This window comes from Aquarana catesbeiana, linkage group LG01, assembly GCF_042186555.1.
Source record: "Aquarana catesbeiana isolate 2022-GZ linkage group LG01, ASM4218655v1, whole genome shotgun sequence".
NCBI lineage: Eukaryota > Metazoa > Chordata > Amphibia > Anura > Ranidae > Aquarana > Aquarana catesbeiana.
The window spans coordinates 601,712,983-601,725,908 of record NC_133324.1 but is presented as its reverse complement, the minus strand read 5'-3'; the positions used below and the strand labels follow the sequence as shown (position 1 = coordinate 601,725,908).

The 12,926-nt window shown below is 43.8% G+C and overlaps 1 protein-coding gene across 3 annotated transcripts in view; it reads right to left on the bottom strand.

Moving 5' to 3' along the window:
• Positions 1-12,926, bottom strand: part of LOC141107806 (ceramide synthase 4-like) — a 229,100-nt gene that overhangs the window by 192,170 nt on the left and 24,004 nt on the right. Inside the window, exon 2 of one of the 3 annotated variants that reach the window (XM_073598799.1) lies at positions 9,468-9,515. The exons of the other annotated variants lie outside the window; for them this stretch is intronic. The gene's annotated coding sequence lies outside the window, so the exon portion shown is untranslated. The remainder of the gene's footprint in view (positions 1-9,467; positions 9,516-12,926) is intronic. 3 annotated transcript variants of the gene reach the window in all.

Sequence of the window (12,926 nt, the reverse complement as noted above, 5' to 3'; positions counted from 1 at the left end):
AGAGAGAGAGAGAGGAGGGGGGAGGGGGTGTGCGCGGGAGATATGAAGAACAGTCAGCAGCTCCACATTCCAAGCTGTGTGAACTTCCAGCCTTGTCCCTGAATAAGTGAGCATTGCATTGTTCATTACACATTCATCATTGAACTGTCCCTTTCTCTCCCCTATCTGTCTCCCTCCCCCACTCTTTTTTCGTTTGGTCATTACACTGAAAAAAAAAAAAAAGATCCAATTCCTCATCTACACATTCCAGGTGGATGGGGGAATCCTCCGACACTGGACCAGTGGGCGAACAACCAGGGTTGCTGTCCTGGCACTGCTATTGACAGCGCTGGTCTCTGTCTCCATGGCAGCAGCAGCGCATTATAACCCAATGCTGGCTACTTGGTGCATCATGTCTGCAGTCTCTGATCATCTCCTATATCATGTCTGCAGTCTCTGATCATCTCCTGTACTATGTCTGCAGTCTCTGATCATCTCCTATATCATGTCTGCAGTCTCTGATCATCTCCTGTACTATGTCTGCAGTCTCTGATCATCTCCTGTACCATGTCTGCAGTCTCTGACCATCTCCTGTAGTATGTCTGCAGTCTCTGACCATCTCCTCTATCATGTCTGCAGTCTCTGATCATCTCCTGTACTATGTCTGCAGTCTCTGATCATCTCCTATATCATGTCTGCAGTCTCTGGCCATCTCCTGTAGTATGTCTGCAGTCTCTGACCATCTCCTGTAGTATGTCTGCAGTCTCTGACCATCTCCTGTAGTATGTCTGCAGTCTCTGACCATCTCCTATATCATGTCTGCAGTCTCTGGCCATCTCCTGTAGTATGTCTGCAGTCTCTGACCATCTCCTGTAGTATGTCTGCAGTCTCTGACCATCTCCTGTAGTATGTCTGCAGTCTCTGACCATCTCCTGTAGTATGTCTGCAGTCTCTGACCATCTCCTGTAGTATGTCTGCAGTCTCTGACCATCTCCTGTAGTATGTCTGCAGTCTCTGATCATCTCCTGTACAATGTCTGCAGTCTCTGATCATCTCCTGTACCATGTCTGCAGTCTCTGACCATCTCCTGTAGTATGTCTGCAGTCTCTGACCATCTCCTGTATTATGTCTGCAGTCTCTGATCATCTCCTCTATCATGTCTGCAGTCTCTGACCATCTCCTATATCATGTCTGCAGTCTCTGACCATCTCCTGTATTATGTCTGCAGTCTCTGACCATCTCCTGTACTATGTCTGCAGTCTCTGACCCTCTCCTGTATAATGTATGCAGTCTCTGACCATCTCCTGTATCATGTCTGAAGTCTCTGACCATCTCCTGTATCATGTCTGCAGTCTCTGACCATCTCCTGTATCATGTCTGTTGTGTTTTTTGTTTTTTTTAAGAACAGATAAAGAAAAAAAAAATGGAGTTCTCCTGACTGCTTGAATTTTTTTTTATGAAAACCGCGCGCGGTAATCGTGATGCATCGTGATGCATCGCGGAATCGAATCGAATCGTTGACCTGATAATCGTAATCGAATCGAATCGTTAGGCAAGTGAAGATGCGCACCTCTAGTGTTCATATTGGTATATAACTGCTTCCAGCCCACCCCGGTATTACATAAACAGAGACTATGTGATCTTTTCCTTCGCTGGATACCCTCATCTGTATTCTCTTGGCTAAGGGGTCAAAGTTCACCGATATTATATATGTAAACTGAAACTTGATGTGTATGTTATACATAGGCACCGGAACTGACTTTAAGAGGTTTTTTGATACTACTTTAATAGAGACTATGTGCTCTCTCCCCTTGCTGGATACCCTCATTTGTATTTTCATGGCTAAGGGGTCAAAGTTCACCTAAACTACAGGTGTAAACTGAAACCTGACGTGTATGCTATACACAGGTACAGGAAATGACTTAAGAGGTTCTTCGGTAATGTGCAGATAAACTGGGGTAAGTGGCGGGCGGAGTCGGTGGCGCAGCCCCAAAACCAGGACTGTAGTCAGAATTGTAAGGGGGACCGCAGTTTTGGACTCCTGAAGTGATTTGGACAGTGAATTGAGTATTCTGGGTGTAACCTTCCTATACAGGGTCAGTGCCTAATAGTATAAAAGGTATGTGGAAGGGGGACCTAACTGGGACTCTCTAGAGTTATTCTACATAGCTTACCAAGGATCCCTCAAATATACAGCAACTGGCATAGTCAAGGTCACCAGTATAGCCTGTAAAGAGTTTAACAAGTCTGACTTTTCACCCTGCTGGGGGACCCTTCTGGCGCGGGGGTCCCACATTACATATCCCCCACTCACATCATACCCGGTAGTCCATTTAGAACAGGACTATATAAAAAGGGAAGGGAAAGAAAGGAGAAAATGAGGGAAAAGTCAGGGAAGGGGGCCGCAGCTAACACTACTAGAACAAGTGCTAGTCCAGGCACCATTAGGAAATACATGGTCCATGAAAATACTAATGAAAGCCCGGGAAAGGCAACTGGCCCTAAAAGCAAAACCCCTGATTGTCCACCCAAAATTAGTACGAGAAGACAGCTAGCGGAAATGGAAACCCACATTATAAGCCCTGAGATAATAGAGGAAGCCCCAATGGATCTCCAGCAGGACAGACAATTACCAACAAAGAGTGAGATGGCAGAAATGTTCGCTAGATTGGAAACATCGATCAAAGGTGAAATTGAAACAGTACGGGAAGATATGAGCCACATCCTAAGAAGAGTAGAAGAGGCTGAAACAATGATAGAAAGGCAAGGAATAGAGATAAAAAATCTCAAATGTCAGATGGAGGAGATTCAGCGAGAGCAGAGGAACCTTCGCAGGAACCTACAGACTGGAAGACCAGGAGAACCGCAATAGGAGGAAAAATCTACGGATTAGAGGCCTTCCAGAGGCACAGGGTGAAAAAGAGAACCTACAGGAAAAAATTGACCAAATCTTTGGAGGCCTGTTAGACCCATCCGATAACAGTCATAAAATTAAACTGGATAGAGCTCATAGAATAAGAAAACCGGCTGAGATTAGTGAGGAAGCTCCACGGGATGTAATTGTGAGATTCCATAACTATCAAGACAAGGAGACGATCAAGTCAAGTCTGAAAAAGAATCAGCCAGCGAAATATGGAGAGACATGCCTGCAGATCTATCCAGACTTAGCTGCTGAGACGCTATCCAGGAGAAGAGTACTTAAACCATTATTGGCACAACTTAAAGCCCACGATGTCCAATATTCTTGGGGTTTCCCAGCCTGTTTAATTGGGCGTAAGGATGGTCGCTCAGTAACATTGAGATTCCCAGAAGAGACTCAGAAATTCTGCCAGGGCTTAGATGTGCCACTACTGGAAATTCCAGGATGGTGGGAAAAAATAGTAAATCAGGACACTGCAGAGGAACCACAAACCTGGAAACCAGTCTTTAAAATGGGAGGCACATAAACAAAGTAAGGGAAGGGCGAGACCGGTCTATACCTCAATGTTTCCCACTATTTAGCTCTGTTAGGCTATGCAAAGGCCCACCCATGGTAAAAACAATAAGATGTCCGGGATAAATTTAATTACATATAATGTAAGAGGCCTCAATTCCCCCATAAAATGTATGAACATAATGGGCGAATTGAAATCCCTTAAAGCAGAGGTGGCCTTCCTACAGGAGACGCACTTGTATCTTGGTAGGAGCCAGAGAATAATCTCTAGAGACTTCCTGTTCTGGATTTACGGAGACTCCCCGATAAGGGGAGCAAAAGGAGTTGCGATCGATTTTGCAAAGGATGTTAGGTTTAAGATGGAGGAGAGAATAACTGACCCTGGGGGTCGTTTTTTGTTCCTAAAAGGCAAACTTAATGGGATGGAATGTTCATTAGCTAACGTATATTGTCCAAATATTAACCCAGGAAGGTACCTACTGGGAGTTCTCTCAAAGTTCGAAGGCTTTAAGAAGGGGAGGGCCATTGTAGCAGGAGATTTCAATATATGCCTTGAGCCAGGTAAAGACAGTATGCCGCGTGCCCGGGGGACTGGAGGTATATGGATGAACAAACTTAAGAAAAAGTTGCGCCAATACCAACTGGTGGATGTATGGAGGATGCAACACCAGAGTGTAAGAGACTATACCTTCTACTCCCCCGTACATGAGACGTACTCTAGGCTTGATCTCTTTTTTGTGGAGCATTGGTATATGGAAGAGGTGGAGAGTGCAAATATAGGATCAATGACGTTCTCTGATCACGCCCCATGTGAGCCTACGAATAAAACTAAGTAAACACAAACCGTTGCGTAATAATTGGAGACTAAATGAGGATCTCCTTCATGATAGAAAAATAGATAAGCTTATTAAAGAAGAACTAGAATTCTACTTTAAAATTAACACATCAGAGGAGACATCAGAAGCAATAGTTTGGGAGGCCCACAAAGCGTATATCAGAGGGATTATAATAAAGGCAGGAGTGGAGAAAAAGAGAAGGCAGGCAAGGAATTTTTGTGTGTTACAAGAGGAAATTATTAAACTAGAACAACAGCATAAGATATCGGGAGATGGAAAGATATTGGAAGGATTATATAGGAGTAGGGAGGCTATGCGGCAGCTAATTGAACAAGAAAATCGAAAGACGTATAACCTCGTAAAAAAGGAAAGATACACAGGTAGTAACAGACCCGGTAGACTCCTGGCAAAGATGTTAAGTAAAAAGAAAAACAACAAATATATCGATAAGATAAAGACCAGAACAGATGAGATCAGTTATAAAAATACAGATATTGCAAAGACGTTTCAAGAATTTTACGGGGAGTTATACTCTATAAATAAAAACGACAAGATTAAGGAGAGGGAACAAAAACAAGTGAAAATTAAAAACTATTTAAAAGAGGTTGGAATGGCCAAAATAACTGGAAGGGAGCGAACCTCCATGGAGGCCCCCATTACGGAGACCGAAGTGAGAAAGGCGATTAGGGAGACGCAAGTAGGTAAGAGCCCAGGCCCGGACGGGCTGACGGTGCTCTATTATAAAAAATATCAAGACTACCTAATACCAAAATTGTGCTCCTACATGAATGACATAGGGGATAAAGGGGAAATGAGTAGAGAAGCACTGGCAGCCAATATAGCGATCATTCACAAAGAAGGCAAAGATGCTACATTATGCTCTAGCTACAGGCCTATCTCCCTATTAAATGTGGATACAAAACTATTCGCAAAAGTGATTGCGGAAAGAGTGAAGCAAACAATAAACAGGATCATCCATCCGGACCAGGTTGGGTTTGTATCGGGTAGGCAGGGACGATATAATAGTATCAAAACCCTCCTGGTAGCCCAGGAAATCAAAAAGAGTGGAGTCCCAGGTCTACTTCTTTCAATAGACGCGGAAAAAGCGTTTGATAGAGTAGACTGGGACTTCATGATGAGCATGCTTGAAGAAGTTGGTTTTGGGGAGAGGATCCGCAAATGGATAGGGGCTTTATACTCTAGGCCCTCAGCGAGAGTGAAGATAAATGGGACCCTATCTGAGCCTTTCGACATGTATAACGGCACGAGACAGGGGTGTCCAATCTCCCCTACGCTTTTCTTACTGTCATTGGAACCCCTTCTCTCGAAGATTAGGCAGAACACAGATATCAGTGGGGTAGCGATAGGTAACATTGAATACAAACTTGCTGCCTTCACAGACGACATCTTGCTTTATATAACACGCCCAAGGATCTCCCTCCCGAATGTTATGGCCACCCTAACAGAATATGGGAAGTTATCCAACTTTAAAGTAAATCCAACTAAATCTGAAGCATTAGATATAAATTTTAGTAAAGTGAGGGATCACTCATTTCAAAAGCACTTCCCCTTTGTGTGGGGAAAAAAAGAATTGAATTATTTAGGAGTTAAAATTACCACATCAACAGAAACGTTGTATCAAGCGAACTTTATACCGCTCTTGAATGAGGTAAAGTTAGAACTAAATAGAATACACCTGGGACAATTATCTTGGGCGGGAAGAATAAATATTTATAAAATGGTTTCACTGCCAAAAATAACATATAAAATGCAAATGCTCCCAATAACGTTGCCACAAACATACCTTAGAAGTTTACACTCAATGTTTTTAAGATTTATTTGGAGAGGGAAAACACCTCGACTAAAATTCACCCAACTGACGAATACTAAAAGTAAAGGGGGATGGGGAGCACCAGATGTATGGAAATATTATGAAGCTATTGCACTAGCTAGGGTTGTAGATTGGGTTAAAAATAAAGAAAAACACTGGGTAGAAATGGAAAATAAAATTAGTGATACTAAATTGTATAAAGTAATATGGATTTCACCTCAGTTGAGAAAATATAGCACTGAAACTCATGATATCACCAGACATGCACTTTTGCACCAGGGAAAGAGGAGTGGTTTGGCAAGTGGTTATTGGAAGAAAATATATAACTAAAAGATGTAATGTGCCAGGGCAGAATATGCTCACTCCAAGAGCTTCAAGCTAAGAGAAACATGATAGTCATTAACACTTGGCGCTATAACCAACTAAAGCATTTTATAGATTCCCTACCGCGACCAATTAGATCATCTGATAATCTACTGCCACTAGAGAAAATATGTACCGACAAAGATGGGAAGGGTGGTTTCTCTCGGATTTATAAAGTCTTAGTTGAATTGGGAAGGCCAGACACTCCGGCCTTTATTGGGAAATGGAAAAAGGAGCTAGAGAGAACACTTTCAGCTCCAGAAGTTTCATTGATATTGAAGAGAGTCTTGGCCACATTGGTTAACAGTAAATTGTTAGAGCTAAACTTTAAGTGTCTGACTAGAATGTATCTGACCCCGGATCGGGTACATAAACTTCAAAAGGAAACGTCACAGTATTGTTGGAGGGGCTGTAAAGAATTAGGGACAATGGCTCACATTTGGTGGCTCTGTCCGGAAATGAGAATATTTTGGGGCGAAGTAAGAAAATATATCAAAGAGATCACAAGTTTCGACATACCCAACGACCCTTGGGTATGCTTATTTCATCTGAGCGATGTGCCCACTAAAACATACCTTAGAACACTTTTGCCACATCTTATCGATGCGGCCAAAAGCCTAATCCCTAAGCATTGGCAAAAGAAAGAAAGACCCACGATGAGGGACTGGTTTAATAAAATTAACGAGATACATTGTCTAGAGTACTTAAGGTTTAGTGAAGGGATAAAAATGGGGGCCTATGAAACAAAGTGGAGAGAATGGGTAAAATTCAAAGAATCCTCAAAAGCAGTCGAGATGTGGACCACTTAGATTAGAGTGGGGGTTTTTGCTCTAGTGCAAGATACAGAGGGGAATCTAAAATGGGGGCAGATAGGAAGAGATAGGAGGAGGCTGGAGGAGTAGAGTGAGGGAAAATAGATGGGGTACGGTCTCGGGGAGGGGGGGGGAGTTTTCAGGAGGGAAGGAGGGAAGTAATCGCAACTTGTTGAGTAAATACTTTTTGTAATATGTCGGCTTAGTCTATCAAACGGACTTATATGGCCACTATGATGTGATGATAAGACGGGAAAATTTTGAATTTTAAATAATTGAAAAATTTATTCCCGGGGAAAACCCTCTCGCTGACGTGGCTAAAAGAAAAAAAAAAAAAAAAGAATCACTCCCTAGGACACACTTAACCCCTACAGCGCCACCTAGTGGTTAACCCCTTCACTGCCAGTGACATTTTTACAGTAATCAATTCAATTTTTTAGCATTGATCGCTATATTAATGCCAATGGTCCCAAAAATGTGTCAAAATTGTCCGATGTGTCCACCATAATGTCGCAGTCACGATAAAAGTCGCTGATCGCCTCCATTACTAGTAAAAAAAAAATTATCAATAAAAATGCCATAAAACTATCCCCTATTTTGTAGACGCTACAACTTTTGCTCCAACCAATCAATAAACGCTTATTGTGATTTTTTTTACCAAAAATATGTAGAAGAATACGTATCGGCCTAAACTGAGGGGAAAAAACTGTTTTTTTAAAATATTTTTTGGGGATATTTATTATAGCAAAAAGTAAAAAATAATGTGTTTTTTCCAAAATTGTCGCTATTTTTTTGTTTATAGCGCAAAAAATAAAATTTGCAGAGGTGATCAAATACCACTAAAAGAAAGCTCTATTTGTGGGAAAAAAAAGGACGTCAAATTTGTTTGGGAGCCACGTCGCACGACCGCGCAATTGTCAGCTAAAGCGACGCAGTGCCGAATCGCAAAAAGTGCTCTGGTTTCGGAAGGGGGCAAATTCTTCCGGGGCTGAAGTGGTTAAGATACATTTAACAAAATGCAGAGAAAGTTGAATGCCACACAGGTTTCAAACATTTTTGGCAGTATCAGAGTCTAAATGCATCCATTTCATAATAACCTGTTGCCATGCAGGATACAAGTCCCACCAATCCTGCGATACACAATAAGTGATTACACTGATGTATGAGAAGATGCCAGCAGTGTTCATTTTGGCAGCAAATTTCGATTTAGTTTTAGTCTTAGTCTTAGGACTAAAATGGCATTTTAGTTTTAGTCCCATTTTAGTCTTCTCAAATTGTTTTAGTTTTAGTCGTATTTAGTCAACTAAATCTCCAGTACATTTTAGTCGACTAAAACTAATTTTAGTCGTCTAAAACCTAATGGGTGTAATTAAATTGTAATGCATTAGTTAACATTTCTCTACAATTTCCAAACTCATTATATACTGCTGGAGTGAAAAATTGAATATGTTATTTATTATGGTATTGAGGTATGAACCTTTACTACAGACCAGTGTTCATTTTGAAGTCAAATTTCAATTTAGTTTTAGTCTTAGTCTTTTGACTAAAATGGCATTTTAGTTTTAGTCCCATTTTAGTCTTTTGACTAAAATGGCATTTTAGTTTTAGTCGTATTTTAGTCATCTCAGTTGTTTTAGTTTTAGTCGTATTTTAGTCGCCTAAAATAATATTCATTTAGTCGACTAAAATGTTTTAGTCGTTTTAGTCGACGAAATTAACACTGGATGCCAGAGTTAGACACCAAACTTGTCCATGCCACAAAGTTTGGAAGACATATGGCTCACATTACATCTCCTAAGCATGTGATTATTGCTTTCTGTTCAATAATTTGTTGATTGCAGCACTGCAAGCCCCCATTCACATCGGGCCGATTTGGCATGCGATTTGTATAAATTGCCGGCAATAGCACCATCTGAAATAGCACCACCGACTTTGCGGCGCTGCACCAATTGCCAAAAGTAGTTCCTGCACTACTTTTGGCGACTTCAGGGGCGATTTCAATAGATATCTGTGCAGGAACCCGCACAGATGTCTCTGAAATCGCTCCCAAAGTTGGAATGACATGCGGGTATGAGATTGTGCAAGTTCAGCTGACGCACACGTTTCTAATCCGCAGTCAGTGTGATCCTAGGCTTAAACATGATCAGATGGAAATATAAATATAGTTAGAAGTGTTGGATCTGCTGAACATCATGAAACACTTCAACACCCACCTTAGACTCTTTGGTTAAGTTAATTCTGTACACGCCCGCATCAAGAACCTGAAAAGATAACTGCAATTACAACAGCTCTTGCTTATCATGAAAATTATGAAAGAATATTACAAGTCATTTATGAAAACCAGTGAAACTAATCAGATGGGACTCTGCATAAAATGAAAGACCGGGTGAACTTTGAATTGTACTTTTGACTTTTAATCCAGTTTTTTGTTTTCATTTGTAATATGTTTTCTGTAAATCTTTTATCAGATTTTTGTTTCTTTTCACCAGCAATATTTTCAATTGTTCAAATGTTTCATACCTCAGATCAGCCCCAATTCCTGTACCATCACACCTCAGATCAGCCCCAATCTCCTGCACCTTTACACTTCAGATAACCCCAATTCCTCTACATTCACACCTCACATTAACCCGATTCCTCCACCTTCACACCTCATATCACTCATGCTCCTGTACCTTCACACCTCGGATCAGTCCCACTTCCTCTACCATCACACCTCAGATCACCCCAATTCCTCCACCTTCACACCTCATATCACTCATGCTCCTGTACCTTCACACCTCAGATCAGTCCCAATTCTTGCACCTTGACACCTCATATCACCCCAGTTCTTTTACCATCACACCTTAGATCATCCCAATTCCTGTACCCAGTGGTGTATTTAGGTTTTGTGCTGTCCTAGGCCTGACTAAACTTGTGCACCCCCTAATTTAAATATGACCTGCCCCTTCCTGTCAATGACACACCCCTTTCTGTTTAAGACCCACCCGGTCATCTGTAAACCACACCCCTTCCTCTTTAGGGTCCACCTCTCTGTACATTAAAAGTGGGTACCAAGTGCCTACTTGTAAGCTCCTTGAGGGCAGGGACTGATGTGAATGTACAATGCAGGCCTCAAATTTTCATGTCATGAACCACTAGCCAGACCTTAAAAGTTACTTACCACCACTTGCCCCACTCAACCACTACCCTGCCCCGCCCTTAAACACGCTCTCATAAATTATCTCATGAGGTGACCCTGTAAGGCCCCTTTCTATCTGTTTTGACGGACACCGCTAGCTCAGCGGGGATCGTCCCATTGATTCCCGCTGAGCAGGTGGATGACAGGTCCGTCTCTGCTCATTGTGCTGAGATGGACCTGTCAGAGCCCCGCTCTCCTCTATGGGGAGATCGGATGTCACCTGGTGCGGTAAAACATGGTGTCACCCCCCTCAGTCCCTAGGATCAGTAATGCATTATGGCCGACAGGCCCTTTTACCAGACCCAGCAAAACAGCAGCAATGATCCCTCTGGCTGGATGTTCGCTCACCCTGTGTTGTGTAGCACTCTCTCTGGTGGTGCTGGGCAGCGTGGCGCTCTCTCTGGTGGCACTGGGCAGCATAGCACTCTCTCTGGCTTCCGTGGCATGCTCTCTGGTGGCGCTCTTTCTGGTGGCGCTGGGCAGCGTGGCGCTCTCTCTGGTGGCGCTGGGCAGCGTAGCACTCTCTCTGGCTTCCACCAGCACAGTTCTCTTTCTTTTTCTGGTCTCCTGTAACTGGCTGCTTTCACTCCCTCAGCTTGTTTCCGGTATCTCTCCCTCTCTTCCCCCAGCAGAGTGCATGCTGGGGGGTGTAGCCGGCTCCCTCTGGAGAACAGTGGGACTATGTACAACAAAATGATTCAGCACTCGATGGGTTAATAGGGAAAGTAGTTTATTCAATGGTAAGCATATAAACTAATCCTGTTTTCAATGCAAGAGGAGATGGGGGTGGCTTTTTTGCTGCCCCCCGCAAAGTGCTGCCCTAGGCCTGGGCCTTGTCAGCCTAGGCCAAGAGACAGCACTGCCTGTACCATCACACACAGATCAGCCTCAATTCCTGCACCATCACACTTCAGATCACCCCAATTCTTCCACCTTCACACCTCTCATCACCCCAGTTTCGGCACCTTCACCCCTCAGATTACCCCAATTCCTGCACCTTCACACCTCACATCACCCCAATTCCTGCACCATCATACCCTAGATTTGCCCCAATTCCTGCACCATCACACCTCATATCACCCCAATTCCTGCACTTTCACACCTCAGATCAGTCCAAATTCCCGTACCATCACATCTCAAATCAGCTCCTGCACCATCACACTTCACAGCACCCCAATTCCTCCACCTTTACACCTCAAATCACGCCAATCCCTTTACCTGCACACCTCAGATTAACCCCAATTCCAACACATTTACACTTCAGATCACTTCTGTTACACTTCAATTCAGACCCAAATTTCTGCATCTTCAGATGGCGAAAAATCCTAATTTTTGCACCTTCACTCCTCAGATCAGCTCCAATTCCCGTGCCTTTCACACCTCAGATCACCCCAATTCCTCCACCTTCACACTTCTTATCTAGCAGGTGTGGACTCCCCCAGCCAGCCAGCAGCCGCCGACATTGGGTAAATGGACCTGTTATTGACAGAGGGAGAGAGACAGCAGCTGTGGGGCTTCCTCCCCCCTCCCTCTCCTCCCCGTGCCGCGGTGCTAGCGTAGCGGGGCTCGCACGGACAGCCGCCTGCTCTGTTCTTTCCCCCTGTTTCCTCATTGTCTGGGGGAAGGGGACCAGTCAGGAGGAGGAGGAGTCAGAGGGTCATGGGACATGTACTCCCGAAGATCAGCGGGCCCACTGCTGGAGAGAGAGAGAGTGGACTGCAGCTGCCAGCATGCCCATGGCACAGGAGAAGAGGAGGAGTTGACCAGTGTGCTGGGGAGGAGACACCACAAGGAGCCTGGGCCAGGGAAGGAGAGCCACGAGGTAGACAGGATCACAGGATGAGAGGAGCTCTTTCCCCTTGCCGGTCGTGGTGGAGACATCGCGGTGTGGAGCAAGTGGTGACCCTTTCTGTCAGTAAGCTCCACAGGTGGACGCTGGTGACTGGTCGCAGACATCCTATCAGCTGCGAGGACACCCGAGTCACCTCCAGGCGCATCTATACAGGCATCGCTTGGTCCCATGGGTCATCAGGTTGCCAGTCAGACATCCTTCAGGAGCCTGTTCCAGGTCATGCTTTGGGCCTTGGTGTCACCAGGATTGGTGAGCGGGCAGAAGCGCACCATGTGCACACTCTAAAAGAGACACTGCATGCAGACATCTTTATCTTATTTTCCCACATTATGACTTTCAAGGAGACACTTTGCATAAGTTATTCCCTGTTGCTGGCAATTGCTGTGCAGAGATCTTTTTGGGCCCTTGTTGAGCTAGCTGTAGACGCCAGATATCTACAAGTCAAGGGCTCCCTCTTAGCTTTCTCCTACAACTTAAAAGACAAATATTGGCACACATTAAAGGGGAACTCTTACTAAAAAAGTTGCATTCTCTGAAAATTATTGTTTATCGCACAGTGCATTTATGTTCTGGACCCGTGGTCTCATGATTTTAAGGAAGTAGATTGACATACAAGAAGTCATTCTTTCTCCCTTTCTT